The sequence below is a fragment of the Lycium barbarum genome, chromosome 3 (genome assembly GCF_019175385.1).
Source record: "Lycium barbarum isolate Lr01 chromosome 3, ASM1917538v2, whole genome shotgun sequence".
Classification (NCBI taxonomy): Eukaryota; Viridiplantae; Streptophyta; class Magnoliopsida; order Solanales; family Solanaceae; genus Lycium; species Lycium barbarum.
Genome location: NC_083339.1, coordinates 129,564,123 through 129,577,471, shown reverse-complemented (window position 1 = coordinate 129,577,471; position 13,349 = coordinate 129,564,123). Strand labels below are relative to the sequence as shown.

The window sequence follows — 13,349 nt, the reverse complement described above, 5'->3', positions numbered from 1 at the left end:
CCATGATGGGTATTATGTGAATGGGTTTCTACTATTGATATATGCATAATGGTTGTTAGTATTTATTCTATCTTTGTGCGTTAGCGTCGGGTAATGATTGCAAGCATTAGCCTAAGCCATTATATTAACTTTTCTTGGGAAAGAGAGTCAGTATTGGTAAGATTGAATAACAATGACTCGGGGCGTTAACCCTCGTTTAATAGACTAACTTAGGGATAAAAACAAGTCTAAATTGGCATTATTGGTCGCTCTTCGATTTCAACTCTTTTACATTTGGAAAAATCATAAAGAGGAAATACGGCCTAACTGTTGGGAAACATTAGGAAGACCTTAAGAGATCAAGTGCATACTCTTAGAACAACCATTAGAAATATATCACATTGAAACCTGAAGCATAATATCTAATCAAAATGGGGAACACAACCTTAGTCTCTCTCTTGCATTAAGTACAATTCAAGTCAAAGTATTCAATTACATTAATCAACAATTATTTCAAACTGTTTGGAATAGGATTAAAGCCTTTAAAGACTAGTATCGCATACAATTAGTACCCTTTTCTCTCCATATTCCTTATTGTCATACCCTATTTTAACCGGGTTGAAGCGGGAGTACAACATATTGGTGATTCCTATTTATTTTGTTTTTAAGGAGTCGCCACCTAATTAATTTAACGGTGAATTAGGACACCTAAATGTTAACTAAGGTAAAGTTAAAACTAAACCTCCATTAATAGTCTGCTTAACCAGTGTGATTCTAGGTAAGAGCTCTATATTATCCTAAAGGGAAGGGGTTAGGCATCCTTTAGAATCCGCTAACTACGGTTGTCCGGCCAAACTTAGGTTAATTGATTAGATTAAATACAGTGCTTAAATTTTAGAAAAATGACTTAAAATATTGCTGAAGTTTTAAAAAGAAAATCATGTTAGTTAAAATAAGATTTACAGAAAATATAATAATTTGTATAAAAGAAAACTTTAAATGCCATTTTTTGAAATAAGACTTATAAAGGTTGTTAAGGCTTTAAATGAAAGTATAGTAAATGCTATTCAGAGATGAGATTTGTAGGAAATATGATAATTTGCCCATAAATAATAGCTTTTGAGAAAAGATTTAGCAATTTTTTGAACTTTAGATTATGTTATATGAATGTACTAATGTAGAAAATCTAGACTTATAAATAGGATTCAAGAGGAAGTGAGTTTTCTTTATCCTTTTTATTAGTTCTTATTAATTATGCTTAGCTAAAAGTATGCATGATTGATTCAAACTTGAGGAGTTATCTATAAAATATACTTGAGTTTATATTTGCCTATTAGTGACTTCTTGGAATTTCTAGGATAGAAAGATAAAACACAATTATTTTAATTCAAAATATGTAATCGTGCTATTTTTTTTTGAGAATCAATTATTCGGAAAGTGAATTAATCGCTAATTGCCTTAAATTATCTACCCATTACTAAACTCACTAATGTCTCTAAGATTCATCTAACTTAGCAAAATAAAAACATTAGACATACAAGTTAAATGTAAAAGATAAAGTAGAGGAGAGAGTTAAATAGGATCAGCCCATTTTTAAAAGACAACTGCAATCTGTTTGCCATTGGGCTTGGCCCAGACTGGGTCGGACTCAAAGGGGTAATGGACTGGGTTGGCTGAAAATATGGGCTGAGTGAATTAAAATGTGGATTAATTATTTGGGCTGAATTGGTTGAAAATGTGGGCTGATTTTATGAATTGGTCCGAAAATGGTATGAGTTGATTGGGCTACTACATTTAAATAAAAGACTTATTTAAATAACTCTATACTAAAGTGTGTTAAAATATTACTTAATATAAAAAATTCAATTATTAATGCTCGGATAATAAAATTATATGACATCGTAATAGCCGTGTAATAATATTTTGAAAATCCACAATAAATAAACACTATTATTTAATTATGCGAAGACAAATGCGAAGCGTGTGCGTAAGATGGTAAAAATGATTATAATGCGAATTGCAATGATACCAGTATTGATAAGAGGCTAATAATTATAGTAAACATATAAATATATTTTGATTTGCCAAAAATATTATAAGCGCTAATAGGTATTTCAGAGGAGAGGCAGGACAAAATTGGGTGTCAACACCTATGAGATTCGACCCCAACCTTGTTTGGGTTACTATATTTGACAACGTTCGCTTTACGCCATTAATAGGTGTAATTTGAGAGTATCAAATTTTGGCGCCGTTACCGGGGAATACAGTGTTGAAATTACTGATTGTGCGTACTCTTCTTTAAAACTTTTTCTAGTCCATCACACCTTGTTTGCTGTTGTGGTGAACCAGGTGAACATGGCTGGAAGACAGAATCGCAATCAAGGAAACCAAGATGGACTCCAAGTGAACCCACCTGCACTAGAAGAGGACAAAGAGGAGAATATATTTGCGGAATTCATCAATGAAGCTGATTATGCTTCTGCTGTGGTCCCTCCTAGGACTGGAAATGCTACGTTCAAAATTGATAGTTCTATCTATCAGCTGCTGAAACTTGAAGTTTATTTCCGAAATTCTTTGGAGGATTGTCCACTTTGACATTTGAAGAACTTCCTGCACGTGTGTGCTCAACAATCCCACGGTGCTGTTTCTGCTGATGCACTGCGGTTACGGGTCTTCAAATATTCCTTGGCTGGCCAAGCAAGGGAATGGTATGAAAAGCTTCTCAGCAATTCTATCCATACCTGGAGCGAGCTAGCCAACACATTTCTGAAGAAGTGGTTCCCACCGAGCAAAAAGGCTGAACTTCGAGATAAGATCTTTAAGTTCAAACAACTCCCGGGGGAACAGTTATATTCGGCATGGGAGCGGTTCAAGTATTATCTAGCTCAATCTCCAACTCATGGGTTTCCGGATGCTATTCTCACGGAGAAATTCTACAAGGGCTTAGATACAATGAATCAGATTGCTGTCAATACTGCCGCGGGAGGATGCTTCATGGACAAGTCATTTATCGCCATCACCCGTTTGCTTGATAAACTCACCACCCACAATCAAGCTTGGCATTCAACTGAGAGTGAGAGTCTCTCTTATGGTAGTCCATCACTAGCTGCCATTGCAAAAGAAAACCATGAGAGAGATCATGCCTTTGCTCAATTGCAAACCACGGTGGATCTATTATCAAAGAAGTTGGCAGAAAAGGATGCACAAGGGGTAAATGTTGTTGAGGAGTTACCACCTCATCCACAGGGAATATATCAAGTCCTGAGGGGATGTACCAAGATGGGCAACAACAGTATGAAGATGCTAATTATGTCAACAACTCACAAGGGGGCTATCAAAGGCAAAATTATCAAGGTCCGGGCCATCACCCATGGAAAAAGCCTCAATACCAATTTCAAGGGAATAATTATAGCAGAAATGATCAGGGAAATCCAAATCAAGGGAATTACAATAACAACAATTATGGCAACAAGATCTCGAACCCCTACATTCCACCAAGGTGGCAATCATCAAATTCCCAATAGTGGAGAGACAATTCAGCTAGCAACTCTGCTGATGATTTTGCGGAGCTGAAAAGTATGATGCAGAAAATGCTAATGAATCAGGACAGAACTGAGAGCACAATCAAGGGAATGTCTCAGGTTCAACTATCTCATTCAGCTTCCATTCGGAAGCTTGAATCGCAATTCAGAGACCTTTCCAGAGAAGTGCATACTCCTCAACGTGGACAACTACCAAGTGATACAATTCCAAATCCGAAAGGTAGTGGGGTAAACTCTGTGGAGCATGTAGCAACTATTAGCACCCGAAGTGGAAAAATACTTCAAGGTACTGATAAAAAGGTGATTAATCTCGAGCCAATTGTTGAAGAAGAAGCACAACCTGATGTATCTGATGTTATTGTGGAGGAAGAAACAGAAGAGGAAGTCCCTATTATAGCTGAAGAGGAGCAAAATCTTGATAATCTCAAGGCACAAGGAGAAAAACATGAAAAAGGGGAAGGCAAAACTTTCTGGCGCTCTACGCCCTTTGAGCCAAATATTCAAATCTTCACCGCCTTTTCCTCAAAGGCTAGTGAGGAAAACAGAAGATGACAAGTGCTTGCGATTTTATGATCAACTCAAGCAATTGACGATGAACATTCCTTTTATGGACGTTGTCCAAGAAATGCCGGGGTTTGCTAAGTATTTGAAGGATCTCTTAACAAAGAAGAAGAAGCCATTGAAACACGACACTGTGGGTATCACTCATCGTGTTAGTGCTATTATTTCCAAGACCACAGTGCAAAAAAGGGAAGATCCTGGATCATTCACCATAGGGCAGCAGGATTTTGCCAACGCGTTGTGTGATAACGGAGCTAGCATCAATCTTAAGCCTCTTGAGATTTTCAAGAGATCCGGATTAGGGATACCAAGTCCAACTACCATGAAGTTGCAGATGGCTGACAGATCGATAAAATGGCCAGTCGGGGTAGTTGATGATGTGCTTGTTCAAATTGGGGAATTCCTACTACCGGCAGATTTTGTGATTCTTGACTGTGCTATTGATCAAGAAATTCCTATTATTCTGGGGAGACATTTCCTTGCTACAGGTAGGGCTCTTATGGATTCAGAGAAGAATGAAATCAAGTTCCGGGTGAACGATAAGGAGGTGACTTTTCACGCCAGCAAGGGTATGAAATTGCCTAGTCTTTATCAGAGTATTTCAGTCATAAATTCTGTTGATGTGGCGGATGAAGCGGTAGAATTCAAGATGGAGGAAGAATGCTTGGGTGAAGCATTATCGGCCACTTTGGTAAATTTTGATGCAGAAGAAATAGAGGGATATATTGAGACGGTGAATTCACTCACCGGTCTGGGGTCTTACTCCTATAAGCCCAAGAAATTGTCTCTTGATTTAGATAAACGAACAACTCCTCCAGCGAAACCGTCAATTATTGAGCCACCGAAGTTGGAGCTCAAGCAACTTCCATCCCATCTTAGGTATGAGTTTCTTGGAGCAAATGTCATCCTCCCAGTTATTGTGTCATCACTTCTGAATGAGGTCCAAACTCATAGACTCATTGCAGTTTTGAGGAAATATTTGAGAGCTGTGGGTTGGACTATTGCAGACATCCGGGGGATTCCCTCCGAAATTTGTGAGCACCGAATTCAGTTGGAGGAGGAAAGTTCACCAAGTGTTGAGCATCAGAGAAGATTGAATCCACCGATGCAAGAGGTGGTGAAGAAAGAGATTATTAAGTGACTAGATGCTGGGGTAGTTTACCCGATTGCCAACAGTCCATGGGTAAGTCCAGTACAGTGTGTGCCGAAGAAAGGGGGAATCACTGTTGTCCCTAATTCTAAAAATGAGTTGATTCCGACAAGAACTGTCACCGGTTGGAGAGTGTGTATGGACTATAGGAAGCTGAACACTGCATCTTGCAAGGATCATTTCCCGATGCCTTTTATTGATCAAATGCTTTATCGGCTAGTTGGAAGGTCTTATTATAGTTTCTTGGATGGGTGCTCAGGTTACAATCAAATAAACATTGCATTGGAAGACCAAGAAAAGACTACTTTCACTTGTCCCTATGGGACATTCGCTTTCAGTCGGATGCCATTTGGTCTGGGCAATGCCCCAGCTACTTTCCAACGATGCATGATGTCCATATTCTCTGACATGGTTGAAAACTATCTTGAAGTCTTCATGGATGACTTCTCTGTGGTGGGAGATTCATTCGATAAATGTTTAGATCATCTTGATCGGGTGCTACAAAGGTGTGAGGAGACAAACCTCGTTCTCAACTGGGAAAAGTGTCATTTTATGGTAAAGGAGGGAATTGTCCTTGGCCCTAAAATTTCCGAAAGAGGGATTGAGGTTGACCAAGCCAAAATTGATGTGATTTCAAAACTCCCTCCACCCATCTCAGTAAAAGGGGTTCGGAGTTTCTTGGGGCACGCCAGATTCTATAGAAGATTTATCAAAGGCTTCTCCAAAATTGCAAACCCAATGTGCAAACTTTTGGAAAAAGATTCCAAGTTTAATTTTGATGAGAAGTGCATCAAGGATTTCGACGAGTTGAAGTTAAAATTTACTTCAGCCCCTATTGTTGTGTCCTCGGATTAGTCGCTGACCTTTGAATTAATGTGTGATGCCAGTGGTCTTGCAATTGGCGCTGTGCTTGGTCAGCGACTCAACAAAATCTTGCACCCAATTTATTATGCCAACAAAACACTGAATGGAGCTCAACTGAACTATACAGTAACGGAGCAGGAACTACTTGCTATTGTTTATGCCTTTGAAAAGTTTCGGGCTTATTTATTGGGTGCCAAGGTAGTGGTTCACACTGACTATGCTGCCTTGCGCAACTTAATGGCTAAAAAGGATGCTAAGCCTCGGTTGATAAGATGGGTGTTGTTGCTACAAGAATTTGACTTTGAAGTCAAAGACCGAAAAGGGTCAGAAAATCAAGTAGCTGTCCATCTCTCCAGACTTGAAGCACCAGGGAAACCGATTGATGTGCTGGATATTGATGACACTTTTTCGGATGAAAGAGTCTTGGTAATCTCCAATGATGTGGCACCATGGTATGCCGATATTGCCAATTATTTGGTAACTGGAATTGTTCCTGAAGATTTGAAGGCATATCAAAAGAAGAAATTCTTGAAAGATTGCTGACAGTATTATTGGGATGAGCCTTACTTATTCAGGACTTGCGCAGACAATATGATTAGAAGATGTGTGGCTGAATCTGAGGTGATGGATATTTTGAAGGCTTGTCATGATTCTCCGGTTGGTGGGCATCACAGTGGAAATAGAACTGCAGCCAAGGTGATAGAGTGTGGCTACTATTGGCTAGTCATCTATCATGATGCAAATATGTTGGCACGTTCTTGTGATAAATGCCAACGCCGGGGCACAATAGGTCGGAAGCATGAAACACCGATGAATTTTGTGCTTGAGGTGGAGCTCTTTGATGTGTGGGGCATTGATTTTATGGGGCCCTTCGTGAGCTCATATGGCCTGAAATATATTCTTGTTGCGGTGGATTATGTCTCCAAGTGGGTGGAGGCGGTGGCCTTGCCTAACAATGATGGTAGGAGAGTCAATGCCTTTCTAAAAAAGAACATCTTTACTAGATTAGGCACTCCTAGAGCTATTATTAGTGATGGTGGTTCTCATTTCTGCAACAAAGCATTTGCTGATCTTCTTGAAAAATATGGCGTGCATCACAGGGTTGCCACTCCATATCATCCTCAGACGAGTGGTCAGGTTGATGCCTCCAACAGAGAGATAAAAAGCATCTTGGCAAAAACGGTCAATGTGAATCGCACTGACTGGTCCAAAAAGTTGGATGATGCTCTATGGGCATATCGCACGGCGTTCAACACGCCTATTGGGACTTCACCGTATAAGTTGGTATTTGGAAAGGCATGTCATTTGCCTATTGAGCTTGAGCATAAGGCCCTTTAGGCATTGAAAAAGCTGAACATGGATTGGCATGAAGCAACAAAGCTGAGGTTGTTTCAAATCAACGAGATGGATGAATTTAGGTACAATGCCTATGAAAGTGCAACACTGTACAAGGAAAAGATGAAATACTATCATGACTCGAAGATCCTCAAAAGGGATTTTCAGCCGAAGGACTTGGTCTTGTTGTACAATTCGCGCCTAAAGTTCTTTCCGAGTAAGCTAAAGTCTCGATGGTTCGGTCCGTTTGAAATCACAAGTGTTTCCCCAAATGGAAGTGTCATTGACGTGAAAACCAAAGATGGCACTCGAACTTTTAAAGTGAATGCACAAAGAATAAAGCATTACCATTGGTGTATTGATGATGGTAAGGTGGTTGATAGGTATCATTTGAAATACGGTTCCTGAACTGGAAGTTGAGGTATCACGTCGAGCCGTGACGTTAAACCAAGCGCTGTGTGGGAGGCAACCCATATTTACTGCTTTATAAGTAGTTTAAATTTTGCATTTCCTTTGTTTTCTTTTATGTTTTTGTTGTTTGCTGATGTGGTAGGATTCTGAGGACTGAAGAGGCCAAAATAAAGTAAGTGCTGAGTTTTCAAGGAAAGGACGCTCCACGTTACGGCCCGTAACTCATGTTACGGTTTGTATAACGGAGCGTAACAAGAGAAAAGAAAATGCAGTAATCACTGAAGGATGGAGGAAAAGTGTTACGGTCTGAGTTACGGACCGTCGATCATGTTACGGACCGTAACACATGAGCGTAACCTTGACAACAATCTAGGCAATCACTGGAAAAATTGCACCCGTTACGCTAGGTAATACGGACAGTAACACGAGTTACGGTCCGTCGGCTGTAGTGCCATGTCATTAATGAAAGCTGAAAATGGGGTCGTTTGGTTGACCGTAACACGAGTTACGTCTCGTATCTCATGTTACGGTACTCTAAGCGTAACGGTCGGCATGTTTAAATACATCCCCGACGGTTACCATTTCAAACCAAACCGACCCCTTTCGCTCATAACTTCCCTCATCCTCTCTTCTTCTCCCTCTCACCATCTCTCCATATTTCTTTCACCATAGTTGTTGTTTTTCTCGTCACAATCCCTCGCTGTTTTGCTTTAATCTCGAGTTTCATCCAAGCATCGCCAACGATCAGGTATAACAATGTGTTGACTCTCTTTCTTCTTTTATCTATCAATAAGATTGCTATAATCTTTCATGAGTAAATTCGTATGCAATGCCATGTAATTATGATGTTGAATGATTTTTAATCCCTATTGGATAATTGCGTGGGATTTAACTATGGTAGAGGGTTGGGTTTGGTATGGTTGCTGTTTGAGAGACTCGTGAGCACAAGAACATTGTCTCCAACTGAGTCGGAGGGCATCCCGATTGAAAGTTTCATTCGTGAAACTACTAAATTGGTTTGCCCACCAACTGTTCGATAAAAGGTTTCAAAGAAAACTTGGTAAAACCGGGTGAAGTCTGAGTAACCCGAGGTATGTGAGGGTATCTAATGGTGTTTTACACTATACCTAAGGTGCCTAAAGTCGAAAATCTTGGCCTCGTGCTTAAACCGGAAAATTTGGCAAAAGTTGTACATCTGTGAACTGATTGCCCGACGTTCAGTGTTTCGGGCCGTAACATGTGTTACGGACCGTAACACCCCATCGTAACACCAATGATTTCCATGAAAACTTTTTGGAAATTTGGGTGATGTTACGGTAAGGTGTTACGGACCGTAACACGGTTGACGGGCCGTAACATCATACCGTAACACCGATGATTTCCCCAAAAACTTTCTGGAAATTTGGGTGACGTTACGGTAAGGTGTTACGGATCGTAACACGTTTGACGGTCCGTAACATCATACCGTAACGCATATGATTTCCAGAAAACTTTCTGGAAATTTGGGTCACGTTACGGTAATATGTTACGGACCGTAACGCGTATGATGGTCCGTCGATCATGTTACGTTTCCTGTGTTATAAATGAACAAATTGAGTTACGGTTGAAGCTATGGCCCGTAACACCATCGACGGTCCGTCGAACGTGTTACGGTGCATGAGCTAAGTGAAGTCCTGAACTTCAACCAATAAGTTGTATAATTGAAAAGCTTCTCGTGTATCATAGCTGACTTTTCCTTCAACAGGTATGGTTAACCCAAGGCAAGGAAAGAAGGTTGCACCCAAGGTTGCAGGAAAAGGAAAAGGTCGCGGTGCAGGAAAAGTAACCTCACGGTTGCGCGATGAAGATCAAATCAAAGACACAAGGGCTACAAAGAAGCCCGCTGCACCTACCAGGCCAGCCTCACCATCCGAAAGTTCCTCCTCATCTGATGAGGAGAGTTCTTCTAGTTCGTCTAGCCATAGTGGACCCGCGCAGGCTTTCACACCACCACACCAGCCTCAACCACCCATTAGACAGCCTATTGCGGAGGAAAGCGAACAAGAGCGCGAGCAGGAAAGGAGAGAGACTGACATCCGGATGAGGGCTATGTATGAGCAGGACCTCCGATTTTCTGTGGAGGGATCTGAAGACTTGTACAACAAAGGGTGTGAACTGGCAAAGCATAAGGGGCGGGGCCCAAAGAGAAGTATTTTCGAGGAAAGGAACGTCAGCTTCGATGGTCTCGATGGATATCCGGGCATCCGTGACACTCTCCGCTTCCACAAGTTAGAGTTTTTGAGAAATCCTGTGGGGTCCTACATCCCGGCTCTTGTTCGGGAATTCTACGCTTCTTATGGGGCTGCTGTATTCAAAGCACAGAAGAAAGGGCAGCGCGCAACTCAAGTGCCGGCCATGAATAAGGTAGTAGTGCGCAAAAAGAAGATTGATGTTTCTCCGACAGCCATAAATACAGTACTATTCGGGGAGGATTATATTGCGCCTACAGCGGCGGAAGAAGGAGAGTTTGTCTACAAAATTGCACAGAAAGATACAATCTCCGTCAGAAAATAGGTGGCCTCAGTGATTGCACGGTCAGCAGATCCTGAATGGACAATAGTGCCAAAGTTGACAGCCACTACGCGGATTTGGAAAATCACCCTCACACCTGAGGCAAAGTTTTGGTAGCAGATTGTTCTGTTCCGCATCCGTCCTACCCAGGCAGATAATTATTTAACTTCGTACAGAGCTGTTCTGGTGGCTGCACTTATGTCGAGGTATAAGATCAACATTGGAAGATTGGTAGCGGAAGATCTCCGGGAGAGAGCCACCCAACCAACCACTTCCTTAATTCATCCATGTTTGCTCACATTCTTATGCCTGCACGAGGGACCAGAACCCCTCCCCTTTATCGACCACAGTGTGATCGCCAGGAGTATCTATGACATCACAAAGGGCAGAGATGATATGTTAAGCCAAGGTACAATGCCATCTGCTTCGTCTTCTGATGTGCCGGAGGGGCCAACGGGATCAGATGTTTTACCCTTAGCTATCATGGGTGCTGAGGCAGCTGCTGCGGGTCAGCCCACAGATTCTAAGGCTCCACTGACTGACTATGCTACACAGCCCATGCCAGCTCCAGCTCCAGCTCCACCTACTTCTGGTGGTCCTACCTCTTTCACTGGAGCGAGCCCATCCAAGAGTCCCACCCGAACTTGCGAGAAAAATGATTTTCAACCGGGAGAATTTTGGGGCAGTGGTCCTGCAAGCTGATAGGACAGATAGGCAGGTCAAGCAGCTCATGACCGAGCTGAAATTGTACACCAAAAAGGATATTGATGCAGCGTTAAGGCTAATAAAAGAACAGATGGTTGATGACCACCTACAGATCCACTCTCGGATAGATGGTATTGAGAACAGAATGACGGAGCTGACTAGGACACACCTCGCTGTAGAATTGGGCACTATTCGGAGTGAGTTGCGGACCCTAAAGGATGATGTGAAGAAATTGAAGGCACAGGAAGTGGCTGTTGTGACGGACCAGATTCCGAAAGTACACATAGAGTTGGTACAGAGCTTATACTAACCGGTGCAGAGTCTACTCGGGGATGATGAGATCGAGGACACGGTTGAAGAGGAGTAAGACGGGGAGTTGGAAGAGGATACCCACTCTTTGGCTAAAGGGAAGCGCAGGAGAGCCACGCCGGATGATGAAAACCTCGAGCCCATTCTCAAGAGTCTTGATCCATTTTATGCTTTGCGCCCACAGAATGAGGAGGAGGAGTGGCGAACATTGAAGAAGATCAGACATGAGTCCCGACTGGGTTCTGACACCACTAGAGTGACTTCTAGCTCAGCCCATCCCATTGAACCGGCTCACCATACTTCTCCTCCACCCCCTGAGACTGGGACTTCTAGTGTTGGCCAGCCTGATACCACCATTGCTCCTACCTCCGAGGTTACCCAACCTCGTGATGCTGCAGCAGATCCAAGCGCCTAGTGCGCTCCAGGGAGGCCCTCCGTTCTATTGATGGATTATATAGATGCCTTGAGGGGAATGCATGTTTCTAAGTTAGGGGTGTGGGTAATTGCTGGTATTGTTTTGGTATATCAGATATTGTTTGTTATTGTTTTTGTTGGTATTTTATCCTAAATTGTGATATTAAGTATGTGTTTAGGACAATTGTTATTGTTATTATTTTTGTTGGTATTGTTTTTATCCTAAATTGTGATATTAAGTATGTGTTTAGGACCCTCTTCGGCTGTTCTTTGCCACGTGTTCTTTTCCCGAAGAATGTTATTTTTATGTTGAACCTGGCATGTTTAGGATGTTTAGTTAAGAGTAAAGTAATGATGAATTAAGTGGTGGTGGTCTGTGTTTTCTGGCATATATAAAAGTGTTTTTATGAGTCAATGATATCCCTCCGAAAAATATTTTGTGATGTACATCAAGAATGGGTTGTTGATATTGACATGTACGGTTCTTTTAATGACATTGCAAATGAAGGGTGTCCATGTGTGTGAAATCTTCAAACGGAAGTGAAGTCAGAATATTTAAACAATCCTTATGCCATTGTGTTATGAGTTCTTAGTTTCTATTTGTGTATGATGCTTGTAATCTAGAACTTGCCCAGTTGGTCGTGCGTGAATTCTAAGGAGAGTTTGATTGTAAAGTGATCTTAGGCTTTCTTTGTATTGACTCCAAAGCCTGTTTATCTTAAATGAGCCTAGCCCGTACAGAAAATGATCCCTAGTCTCCCATTTTGAGCCTATAGACTTTTTCTTTGATTAGCCGTGAACTAACCTCCTTCCCTTCTGTGAATAAACCCATTTTGCACCAAGTCCCTCCTTGACACTAAAGAATGACAAATGAGGCTAAAAGCCTAAGTTAGGGGTGATAAGAGAAAGATGCGGATAATGAGGCTAAAAGCCTAAGTTGGGGGTGATAAGTGAAAGATGCGGAAAATAAGGCCAAAGGCCTGTTGGGGTGATCGTGAGTATTGCGGGGAATGATTCAGTTTGGATATAAAAAAAAGTATATATATAGATATGTACATGTATATAGATATATAAGTTCTAAATAAATCCACACTGAAGCTGTAGGGTCAGAAATAAAAGGAAGAAAGGTGAATGAAGTCAAAATGAAGTATCAAGGAGGGTGAGTCACCACTATCCAAATATTCATCCTACCCGTCCCTAAGCCAATGTTACAAGCCTAAAAAGTCCTAATGTGATCACAGTCGAACTATTCAAAGTTGAAGGCATGGAAAATAAAGGCAAGCCTATGGTATGTGCACGCATGGTATGCAAATTTCTTTGTGAGTGTGAGTGTCCTTCTGTTTCTTTAGTCTTCTGTCCCATTTATTTTGTAAATGTGTGTTGGGACATTCTTTGGTCTATGTGAGGGCGTAAGGACTGTAGATTGCAAAGTAACTGGCTTTCCGGAAGTTGAATTCATGTGCATAGAGACTCCCATACTATGCTTGTGTCATTAATTGAGGTTGCATAGTGAATTGCAATTGTTCTGA

The 13,349-nt window shown here is 41.5% G+C and overlaps 1 non-coding gene across 1 annotated transcript; it reads right to left on the bottom strand.

Moving 5' to 3' along the window:
• Positions 1-2,778: 2,778 nt before the first annotated feature.
• On the bottom strand, positions 2,779-2,885 carry LOC132634464 (small nucleolar RNA R71). The gene has a single exon (XR_009580185.1). It is a non-coding gene; the product is annotated as a small nucleolar RNA R71 (small nucleolar RNA).
• Between the last annotated feature and the right edge of the window lie 10,464 nt (positions 2,886-13,349).